Genomic DNA, 12484 nt, shown 5'->3' with positions numbered 1-12484 from the left:
AACAATAAGCGGTTCGTGGGTCTTGGTGGTTGAGCGAAAGCTCCCACATTTTGGTTCCGTTTGCCGAGACCAACGGATTCAAGCCTTGAGCACTTGCGCGCTTCAAATCGAGCATTGAAGTAGGGTTTTCCCCGAACCGGTGCTTGAGATAGATAGATAGGAAGCGAGGGAGTTTGAAGAGGTATTCGATCTCCTTAGCAAGTAGGTTTTTGTTGTTTTGGACTTGGGAAAGCATGATGGAGTTGTGTAGGTATTTTTCTTATAAATTTTTCTTGCATTTAGGAAGGATAGGAACAAAACCTTGGAACAAACAATAGGGTTTTCTGTTGCTGTATAACAGCCTGAAACAGGAAAATAGAGGCACAGATTCAGAATTCTGGGTGGAAGAGTGTGAGGAACTAACTTCTGAGGTCACAACAGGCTGGGATGGGGCAATAAGAGGCCCAGGCAACCAAGAAAGTCCACATTTGACATCCTGTCTTCTGAGAAGAGAGTGAGCTTGAGAGCCAAGGAGAGAGCGAGGGAGAGTTAGCGGCGGGGAGACTGTTGAAATGCTGATCAATTCGAGCACTGCATCGTGTCCAGGTACGACAGGCAGTTTCCTCTGTTGCTTTGCATCTATTTAGAAGGTATGGCACGTTTTGGTGGAGTAGACATTGACCTAGGGGCATCACTTGCAACTCGCGGACCGTCAGCTGCGCCGTCAGACCAGTTCATCCGAGTCCCAGAATAGGATTGCCCAATCTCTAGAGTCGGACCATCCGACTCCGAAAATCGGACCTCTCTGAAAATCGGACCTCTCCGAAAACCGTTCGACTTCAAAAATCGGACCACCTTTCCGATCCGATTCCTAGAATCGGACCACCTTTGCCTGCCTAATCGGACACTCAACCGTCTGATTTTGAAAATCGGACACTTGGACCCTGGAAATCGGACCACTTGGAATCGAACATCTGTCAAAATCGGACGTCTGATTTCAAAAATTAGACGTGACCAAAATCGAACCATTGGGCCTATCGGACCAACCAAAATTGGACGTCCGATTCTGATAATCAGACTCCTGAAAATTGGACATCTGAGAATCGGACAGAAAACTGTCAAAATCGGACAGGTATCTATAATACAAATTTTGACACATCTAAACCCTGAAATTGACCCCAAAGGCGACATAGAGCTAAAGGCACATCACAGATCCATCACTGGGCTGAAACTTAGAGCAAGTAGTTCAAAATTTGGCTATAAACGGTCCTTCAAATTGTGCATGGTGTTTACCATAACGGCCCTGCGGGTCGGGGGGGACTGCCCGCCCCCCCGGACCCCCGTAGAGGGGGTGAGAAAACGCACACCGTGACAGGTCCTCCAAATTAGACCCTAGTGTAGTAATGGCTCTACGCAAGCATGCACTATCACTTACAAAAGAGCAACCAAAAGCCCATACCCGAACAGAGAGGAACAGAGACCCTAGAACATCAATGGGCCAATCTAGCCAACAAGGGCAAAAAGGCCACACTGCAAAAACATGTACGTGTTGCATTCGGACTGCATCTAGTCAAAGCAAAAAGCAATGACATCAAGCTATAACAGTGAGAATGACTAGATATGAAAGTCCTAACGATAGATGCTCCTTGAATAGCACTGCACTGACCATCCAAGACATCATTGGAGAATCCACATCTGGTCGTGCAGTTGCGAACTCAAGGGCATTTGTGAAAAGGCTTAAATTTACAAGCCAAGACCTGGAAGACGAAGACATAGTACCACCTACTTATCTTAGGGTCAAACTCACCATGAAAAAGAGAGCACACTATCAATGCTTTGATTGATGAAGGAATAGATTTGAATATCTTGACCTATGAAGCATGGATCCTACTAGGCCAACCAGAGCTCACACCGATTAATGCAACTCTTAGCCCTTATGGGGGACACCCACGAGCGCTCATGGGGAAGTGCAAAATCCGTGCGACAATTAAAACTGAAAGCTTGCCTATCCTATTTCATGTTCCTCCAAATAGTGCTAGCTACGGGAAAGAAACCCTCTTAGGAAGACCCTTCAAAAGGGCGACCAAGTGTGAGGTCGACTATGTAGCACAAAGGATACACCTAACACAACCGGGGGTAAGGATAGTCACAACCTTTAGCAAGGGTGACCTCATCGAACCTCGAGGGAAAGGCAAAGAGGGCGCTGACATAACAGTCAAGCCTGCTAACGAGAGCAAGGGCTTGTTGGAAGAGTTGATACAAGCACAGGTCGAATAACGAGAACCAGTGAGTGAGGCCATGCCTAAAACAAGAAGGTCAAGAGACAATGCCAAGGACGGGCTTTGGACTTACAAATATCGTAGAAGACCCCAAAAGAAGCCCAAGCCTTATAGACGAAGGCATCGATGGAGGGTAAGCACAACGTCAAGATGGATATCCAAAGCGTTGCTACATGCTCAAGGGTATTATGCAAGTAATCGATGGGTCTGGGTACCAAAACCCCCTGCTAAACCTCTATCAGATGAAGGCCAGATTGCATCAAAAGCAACAAAGCACAGGAGGAAATCTAAGAGAAAATCCAGGTCTTGAGCCAAGAAACCAAACATGAGTGTTTGAAAGAATGAGCCTCATCCTAGCATGCTTAATAAGCAGATGTCATATGTAACCATTGAGCGTGCGCAAAGACCACTAGTGCTCAAGGAGCTTTTGACTTCCCAAGAGGATAATGAGCACCATAGGCACAACACTGCTCGTGAGAAGGCTGATTACTCAACAAAGAAAATGGCACAATCGCCTATTAGCCTCGAGCAAATCATTCAGCTAGTGCCACGTCCACCTAAGAGTCCTAGATCTCCTACAACCTCTTTTTCCAAATGGACACAGGAAGCACAGCAGCGGTCGTCAAGGGTGGCTGCTCACTCCCAATCTCTATCTCCATCTAAGCTTCCAAATGTCTAAGAGGTGGAACATGACACTAGCCGTAGCTCTCGGCCCAAGGATATGCCTATGCAACCTAATGTGACTAAATCAACTCATGCTTGATCTACACAAATGAATGCTCAAAGGGCAACAAAAGACACGACCACTTCCGATCGCCCTAGGGACCTGACACCGCAATCCACCAAGAGTAGCCAGCCCACTGAACTAGCCGCTACTACTTCCAATTAGGGATCACAGCAGTCACAACCCTTGGCCGTGACAATGCCCCTTGAGAAACGTGTCCTTAGTAGTTCACCTGTGGAGGAGGTGTCACAACCAACTTCCTTGGTAACTCCAGCGCTTCCAAAGTGCCTAAAGCCTAGGTTGGAGGAGTTAAACACAAGGGAATTGGCTGAAGAGCCAGACTCTCCAAAAAGAGAGGTAGTTGTACCCCCACAACCTAAGGAGGCTATTCAGCAGGCCACTGCTATGTCCCATAAGGACACACTAGAGAAAGAGAATGCTGAGGCCCAACCAAGCACATCAATGGTTGACCTGGTCCAGGGTCCTGAGTCATTGAGAGATACACCTTCACTGACCAAGAAAAAGAGGAAAAAACAATGAAAACAACAATAGTTAAAGGTGGTTGTGGACCCCAAGAACATTGAGGTGAAGAGCACTGGAGAAACCCATTGATGCCTCTTCTAGTAGCGGTGAAACCTCAGACACATCCATGTGCTCTGAAAAATCAAAGCAGTTGTTACCATCAATGGTTGCTTCCAACACTCAATCCACCGACAATAGAACTCGCATTGACCAATCAAGAGTGGATACAACGATGTCACAAGAGGGTGACAAATTTATACCAATCACATCCAAGGAGAACCATAACGCAATAACAAAGCCTCAGGACAAACATGGAAACCCCAAGAGCATAAGAAATCCTAGCGTTGGCCAAACTTGCTCATCTAGGCCTAAGCCCCCCAGCTATGCTAAAGCCCAGGCAAACTCCTAGAACCTTGCATGAGATCGCAATCGAGCAAGCCCTCGTTGAACATAGAAGCGTCACAAAATGCTTAACCGAGTTGGATGCTAAGCTCAAAGTGTTCGCACGTGTCTATGTCTTGGCAGACATGGGCGCATTCCCTAAAGAGCAGCTTGAAGAATACTTGCCATTTCCCTTATCCTGGGAAGAGCAAGAACATCTTGACGAGCACTATAACAGGCTCCTGTATGAACGCATGCGACTCATCTCTGACGAGGAAGCCAACGAACTACGCTTAACTGTAACATTCAATGATGTGCTCTGCCAACCAAATCTCTTAGAGATAGAGCAACTAAAGCGACTATCAGAGGGTTGAAGTCAATTTGAACAACGTTGATGTGAAAACTGCATTGCAATGGCCGAACTAGGAGCCCAGATCTTGACTGTCTCAGGGAGCGATTGGCCAAATGGCGGTCTCGAAGAGACCCAACCTATGTGGCACCAACTTCCTTTCGAGTGCTGACTACCATTCGGGGTACGGACTTAGCTGAAACTAGCTAAGAGAACTCTCTATCTGATAAGGTTCTCACTGAGGAGGAGTTACATGTTGCCAGTAGACTCGGACAAGGTTCCATGCTACTCGATGTTGCAAAATATCTATCGGTATTGAGTAAGCTGCACGAGTACTAGATGTGTGTGCCACGCTTCACCAGTACAATCCAGGGCTCTACAATTGGCTTTTATCCTCGTGAAGTGACATGGATTCGTAGATATGTATATAAATAAATAATGACTTTTGTGACCCTGTATAGACAATGTCAACACACACAAGCAATGATAGTCAAGCGCAGGGAGAAGAATTGGGTTCAACAAGCTAAGCTCCTCAGGTCCTCCTCTCACCACACATTTAGAAGTTGTGTGATCATTCACGCCTCCAGGTGAAGGGCATACAACCCTCATCACCACCATAGGAAGCTCTGACCAACATATCTGAGGGTGTGGACAGGGTACCGTCCCTTCCTATACACCTTTCCCCTGTATGGTCTATCCTTTCGAGGATGAGCCCCGCCCTGCTCCCTGACAACCAGTCCACGCAACTTAGCATAAGCCAAGATCTGCTAATGGCTGGAGGCCAAATGAACATCATCATAAGGGCCATCCCTCTACTACAACCATTGCATGCCTCACCACTCCCCTCCTCGTATGCGCTTGATAACCCACTATATAATCCCTTCCATGCGAATGGTTTTATCCTGTCTCAAGGCCTAATCCTTGGTTCGCATTTTGCAAGTCCCCCTACGTAGCAGACATGGAGCACCCAGTGCAGCTGGCTTGCAAAGACGCTCTCTGCCGTCGAAGGGAGCATGCAACACAAGCTCCTCCGCTGAAATGCTACGTGCCTAGCCTCAAAATGTATGCAAAGAAACGAGGCCCCAAGCAATAGCGCCCCGGACATAGGTCGAAAAATCCCCAGGCCAGGGGAATAGAAGTTCAAGGGAGCACACAAGGCGTGGCAACACCGGTTGTGCGGGCCCCCAATAGACGCTCGAGCACCAGGTGCTCGAAAGCAGAGAGGGTAGCTCGAGACAAGGAAGAATTTGATGCATTGTTCAAAAGCATTTTGGAAACAGTTGCACTACACCATTCAGGTCACGACCAACATCTTCCCTGCCCAACCTCACAAGAGCCCCTCACCAGCAGCAGAGCCTTAGTCACCTGACCAACCGGACTCACCCCACCTCGTGCAAATCGAGTAGCCCCTATGATATATAAGCAACTTAACAAAGGCGATGCATCCTGCCATAACTTTTTGTCTTTAAATGGTTAAAGGGGCATGCTCCCCACTTGTACACACTTCCCTTACCTATTGCTAATATATGCCACGTCTTTAACAAGCACCGGAATAGGCATCGCAATCAGCATCATAGGATTTTGAAAAAGTAATATCTTGACATGATTGCATTTGTTCGTTGTACTTGACGCATGCGACTTGCATACACTCTCATGAAGTGACAAGTGGATGCAAGATGACACAGGTCTTCATGCAAACGTGTTCAATGCCCAAGTTACCGCAAGACCACCAACCTCACAAAGAACCGCGACAATGCCACGCTGTCGAAAGCAAAAAATCACCCTTGCGAGTGCCCACATCGCATGACCCAAAGCATAGTCATAGGCTACGCTCTCTTTTTGGGTCAAGCTCTACAGTTGGCTCATGACAATTGTTACCTCACTTGTATCGACATCGCATGTCGCAAAGAGGTTTGCAATATCTCATGTGTATCTCCCCATCTCAACAACTGATTCTCTAACAATGAGGCTGGGACACAAAGATCACTATAATATCCATTTCCTGAGCCTTTGAAGCTTGACATTTCCCAACCCATTGAAAGGCTGATAGCCTCAACATATTGCAATGGTTGTACTCAAGCAAGTCAAAAAAAAAAAGAGAGAGAAAAGAGAAGAGAAAGAATGAAAGAAGAAAACAGAAAAGGAAAAAAAAAAAAGAGAGGATGAAAAGATAAGAAGCACCCACGATCACAGCACATCACCTAGGGGTCCTCAAATTAGGTGCGTCCAGTGACCTTGGTCGACTGGCTCCGCCCCTAGTCCCCTAGCCCCTTAACATCACCCACAATTGTTCCAGGCACATCAAGGGCAGGACATACCTAGGGAGCTTGTCTTGTCTATGGTTAGGCATGTCACCCTGACCCATTCACACGATTCCCTCTTGCACTCTACCTTAATACCATTGCAATCAATTGTGGTAAGCACCACACGAATGGCCATGAGAAGTACATTGTCCTCATTATGCAGGTCCAATAGCTACCAGACCGATAGTGCAGTGTCCCTGTGTTCAATTATGTTACATCGTGCAGTCACAATGCAAAGGATGTCGCATACACACTTTACGAGTACTTCTTCTCAACATGGACAACTTTGCTTCATCCACACATCGTTATGAGAAACCAGCCCACGGTCTTCTAACTACATAATATCTAAGTATGCACGAGCACTCACCTAATATCTGCACCAAAATATATACACAGTTTCGATCCTCAAGTGCAAGACAATACTCTCAGCTTGCTTAGAGTTCGACCTGTCTCCCAAACTAATTAAACTATGTCTTGTGCATGATAGAGAAGACTAGCATTACCCCTAGGGAGAGACCACCTATGAGAGGTTTTCAATTGCAGGTATTGAAGCCTCCAACGAAAGTGTTGTTCGCTCTTCATCGACACCCAACTCTGAATTCTTATCCTTTATCATCCTGCAAGCCCGCCAAGAATCGTCATGTACAGAATCCCCAACAAACCGCCACTTGTACTCCATCAGTGCAATCCCCACAAAGAACAGCCCTACCACCAACTCCATTAGCCCTACCACCAACCACCTAGCCACCAACGTGTCCCCAACAACCTTCCTCCCCACCACTACCAACACTCCTCCATGGCAACCATAGACGTCCTTGCCATCCACTTCTTCGGTGCATGCTAAAGCCTGCTACCTATGATAGTGAGTGCCATGGGACTAGCACTCGTCTAGAAGGGGGGTAATGTTAACCCTTAAACGAACAAGGTGGAAAATCTGGAAAAGCTAAAGCAGAAGACAAAGGCCAAGGCAAAGTGAAACGGAAGACGAAGGCACGCCAAGAAAAATCTAGAAACACAAGAAGCGCAGAAAAGTCCTAAATAAGGGAACAAGGCGCACAAAGAAAAGCGCAAGTCAATACTTTTGTAAAAGAGTGCAAGCGCATCATGGTTTAATTCAAGGAGCGCCGGGCTCTCACCCGTGCAATTTGTAAATGTAGACGGGCGGTGGAAAGGAAGCTAGGAAGATAGAAGGACAATGGGGAAAAGGGCCTAGGCCACAGCCGGCCATGTAAAAAAGGGGATAAGGGGATGACCGCCCAAAAGGGATTTAGGATTTTGTATATAAAGTTGAAAAGTGAATGAGAAGCTCATTCTTGTGTGTGGCCAAAAGTGGCTCTCCTCTTCTTCTTCTTCTTCTTCTTCTTCTTCTTCTTCTTCTTCTTCTTCTTCTTCTTACTTGAGCTTGTGCTTGAGAGAGGGAGTGTGAGAGTGTGAGGGAGTGAGTATGTGAGGGCGAGGGACCGAGGAGGAGAAACTCTCCATCTTCTCCTCTCTTCTTCTCTTCTCTTCTCTTCTCTTCTCTTCTCTTCTCTTGTTTTGCTCGCGACTATGGAGCTTGGAGCGTGGAGCTTGAGGATGGAGCTTTCTTTAAGCTTGCACTTGGATCGTGGTGCTATTAGAGTGCGGGGGAGAGGAGGTAACTCGATTGGCATGGAGGTAAGCTCACTACACCCATAGATATGGATGGTGCGTCAGCTATGTGAGAGGTAGCCATTAGTGCTCGGCTTGGAATGCTTGAAACAATAAGCGGTCCGTGGGTCTTGGCAGTTGAGCGAAAGCTCCCACACTAGCCAAATAAAGTGGATTATCACTAATACGCGTGGGTGGATCTCCCTTTACTTAAGGAGATTTTCCCCTCTCAAGAGGTCGACTCATTTTCTTCCTTGGCTGTCCAGCTATATCAAGAGGATGTTTCATTTCAAAGGGTCCCTTTCTAGTGTTAGGATTATTCATTTGACCCCGTGAAGGTATCCCTATTGGTGTACAATGATACCTCACTATTATACCAGTGTTGGTCTGCACAGGTCAAGCGTTAAAGAGGGATGTTATGAAATCACCTAGCCCTTTAGGGATTGTTAGTATACCTAAATAACAACACTATAAAATTGACATTGTGAAAAATGCTAAAGAAAAAAAACACATAGACTATGATGTAAAGGACATCGTTATTGGGTATCATAATAGAAAAGCGCCCCACGCCCACAACTATTTGCTTAAGGTTATGGCTTTGTATCTCAGCTCCATCAGGTCCCTTCCCATTGAAAATTTGGACGTACTCCATTCTACGAACAAGTAGGGATGTGGATAGATAAGCAAGGCTGATGGGTATGACAATTCTCCATAAACCTTGCATAGTCATCTCACAAGTTCGTTCTCTTAGTGAGTCCATTCGTCTTTTTTCTATACAAAATCTAAAGGGAGAGGTAATAACGTATGTAGGAAGGAACAAAATAGATCAGGCGAAACCAGGAACTATATATTGGCATAAAGACCCAATAAAGGAGCCCAAATGGGACACGTGCTGGTCTTCTCAGGGGAGGACGCATGACCAAGCTTCTCTCCCATACCTTTGTCACAATATCTAGCACAATAAGTTGTTGTTCATTGGATGAGAGTTTTTTACTTTGCTTTAAAGAATCACAAACGGATTCTTGAAAATAACGAAGGCACTGCATTAAAACCTGACTAAATACATATTTCATGACTCCAAAGGTGGTTATGTGGTTCATAAGATCCTTCGCTTATTAAATAGATTAGTGAAAGAAATAAGGAAGAGCCAAATTGAGAAAGGGTGTTAGTGATTAATCATCCCTTGGACTAGTATTTTCAAGCTACAATTGGTGCAGATAGTTTGGCTTAGGTGGAGCTATGCATTTTTCCTATTACTTTTGAGCATTCCTAATAGTCACTAGTCGTAGTCACCATTTCTTGGGTAGGTCATAGGCAACAGTGCCACATGATAGCTAGGATGAAAATTGTTGATTATTTTATTGATTGAGTAGCAGTCAACAACTTTATTATGCTAGTCGACCAATTTACTAGTTGCTTGCATTATTTTATTAGTCCTTTTCTTGCTATTTATAGTCAATGGGTTGCTTGCCTTCCTTGCTTGTCTTTTTAGGTGGTGGAGAGAGAGATCGACTCAAGGAGATACTTCGACAACTTGTTATATATCTACCTTCTTCATTTTATCATTCATTGATTGAATTTTTTGCATTCTTTTGTCTCTTTTCTCTCTCCCAACTCTCTTATGGTCATTGTCTTTTAGTATTGTCCATATGCTTTTGCATTCATTGCACTTTGAGTGCCAATGGAAGGACTAGTTTTCACTCACATTGTGACTTATTATTGCTAGATCATGGGCCTCCTAATTCAACAAAAATACTTATTCCAAGGATTCACAACTTGTAGTGTGACATTGATGATGACCTTATTCTAATTTGTTGAGTTGCTACTATGGGAGTGCTAACTGTTGGAGAGTGTTGATCAATTAATTGTTTGGCTATTGCAACGAGGCATTAATAGTTGAAAACTACAGGGTACCAAATAGTTGAAGATGATGATCACTTGATTTCTCAATAGCAGAGCAAGTGCTATGGGAGAAATGTTGCAATGACATTAATGCTACTATGGGGTGCTAATTGTGCTAATGATGATGACCCTACAATGGGGGAGATGTTGAGACAATGTGGGTAAACCTTGGTTAGGAAGGACAATAATATGGATGATGAAGACATCACTACTGTTCAAGGGTCTCACAACATTTTCAAAAAAACCTAATTGTGCTTCCTTTTCTCCAAGAATAAGATATGCTTTTCACAAAAAAAAGCACTATCTTGGGGCAAAGGGATAGTCAATAGTACGATGCTGCACATTAGGGCTACTACCACACCAAATTCATACATGCCTAGAGAAACTCAACTTATACTGATTTTTTACATGCCTAAAACACATGATTCCAATACACACACCCTTCCTTTTCTAAGATGGAGGTCTTTGTTTTTTGTAGAGAAAGGGAGAGACCCCTACTCCACAATATAAATTTTTAGGGGGGAGGGAGAGAGAGAGAGAGAATATCATCCCTTCATCTTGCACCATGAGAAATCATTCATCTACCTTGACCTACAATGCAAAAATAAGAAAAAGGCATAGTGTCTCAAGCCAACTTGCACAACCCTTAAATCTTGGATTGACATGATGAAGCATGCATGCTATAAGCTTATGGAAGAGTAGCTTAAGTACAACTTACTCGATCACTTTCCCTCCTTGCACCAACTTGTCAGTTGCCTCAACCTCCTCATCACATAGAGATCTCTCTACTCCAATCTACAATGGAAAAATAACAAAAAGCCAAAGTGCTTAGCCAACCTATGCAACCCTTAAATCTTGGATTGAGATGATGAAGCATGCACACTATAAGCTTACGAAAGAGTAGGTTGAGAACAACATACTTGATTGCTTTCCCTCCTTGCACCAACATATGGCTTGCCTCAACCTCCTCGTCACATGTGCACAGAGAGAGAGAGAGAGAGAGAGAGAGAGAGAGAGAGAGAGAGAGAGAGAGAGAGAGAGAGAGAGAGAGAGAGACTCGCCTCTACTAAACTCCTCATCATGTAGAGAGTGAGAGAAATAGCATGTCACTCACCTCAACCTCCATAGCTTTCACAGAGATAGAGAGAGAGAGAAAGAGAGAGAGAGAGAGAGAGTCACTCGCCTATACTAAACTCCTCATCATGTAGAGAGTGAGAGAAATAACATTTCACTCAGCTCAACCTCCATAGCACGCACACACACACACACACACACACACGTAGGTATACATACTCACCTTTCCTTTCAATGCATGTTGTCATGAGATACTGAGATAGATTGGTAAATTTAAATTCACAATGCATGCTCCTCAAAAAGAAAGAGGGGATCTGGGAGGAAAAGTTTTTATTAAAAGAACGTAAAAAAATATTTTATGTGTAGAGGCATTGTTTGAGTGCCGCATAAGATAGGAGTTAGGTTAGCTAGATCCATATATTATAATAGAATAGAATAATAGAGATACATTTAAAAAATATTCTAGGTTTGGAGTCATTGTTTGAGTGCCACATAGGGTAGGAGTTAGGTTAGGTAGATTCGTACATTATAATGTAATAGAGGTATGGAGTCATCATTTGAGTGCCATATAAGATAGGAGTTAGGTTAGTTAGATCCATACATTATAATGTAATAGAATATTATACCATAATATAATAGAAAATTAAATTTAAGTAATATCTCGAGCTTGGAGTCATCATTTGAGTGCCACATAGGATAGGAGTTTGATGCCAGGAGGCATATTCCACAGTGGATTCCGTGACATGGTGGATTCTGAGAGGTTTTACGGTGGATTCCGTAAACTTTTATTATATGGGCTCATACACAAAGTGGATTCTTTGTGCAAGAAGTTGATGGGGACACCTGTCCTTTTCGGGTGTTTTGTTAATTTTATGTGTACATGGGTGATTCCATAGCGAGTGATTCCGCAAAATACATATTTAATTAATAAACGTTTATGAGTTTAGAGTGCGCACACGTGATAAATTAAGGTTAGGATTGATTTCTAACCAATTTATTTATGTAGTTGAAGACTGCTAGGTATTCACTTTTGTCGGTTTAATTGTATTATTTTACTAACGATTGTGAATGCTTCAATTGATGTGTAGAGATAGCAGCGGTGGCAGTGGGAAGCATTGGAGGATAGCGTGTATTCAAGTTATTGTTAATATTTTGATGGGCGCATACCTTAGGCATGGTGCCTATATTTTATCGCACTTATTTATCAAGGCGTTTGATATTTATTTATTATTTTTGTATGCGCATGGGTGCATGATTTAGATATTTGTATTTGGACATTGTATTTGGATACGCTTGACTTCTTGGGCGCCCATTAGCTTTAATTCTTTATTGGCACAAAAGC

The sequence above is a fragment of the Lygodium microphyllum genome, chromosome 26 (assembly GCF_053477565.2).
Source record: "Lygodium microphyllum isolate KBCC chromosome 26, Lygodium_microphyllum_v1.1.10, whole genome shotgun sequence".
Lineage (NCBI taxonomy): Eukaryota > Viridiplantae > Streptophyta > Polypodiopsida > Schizaeales > Lygodiaceae > Lygodium > Lygodium microphyllum.
This window is presented reverse-complemented; position numbering follows the sequence as displayed.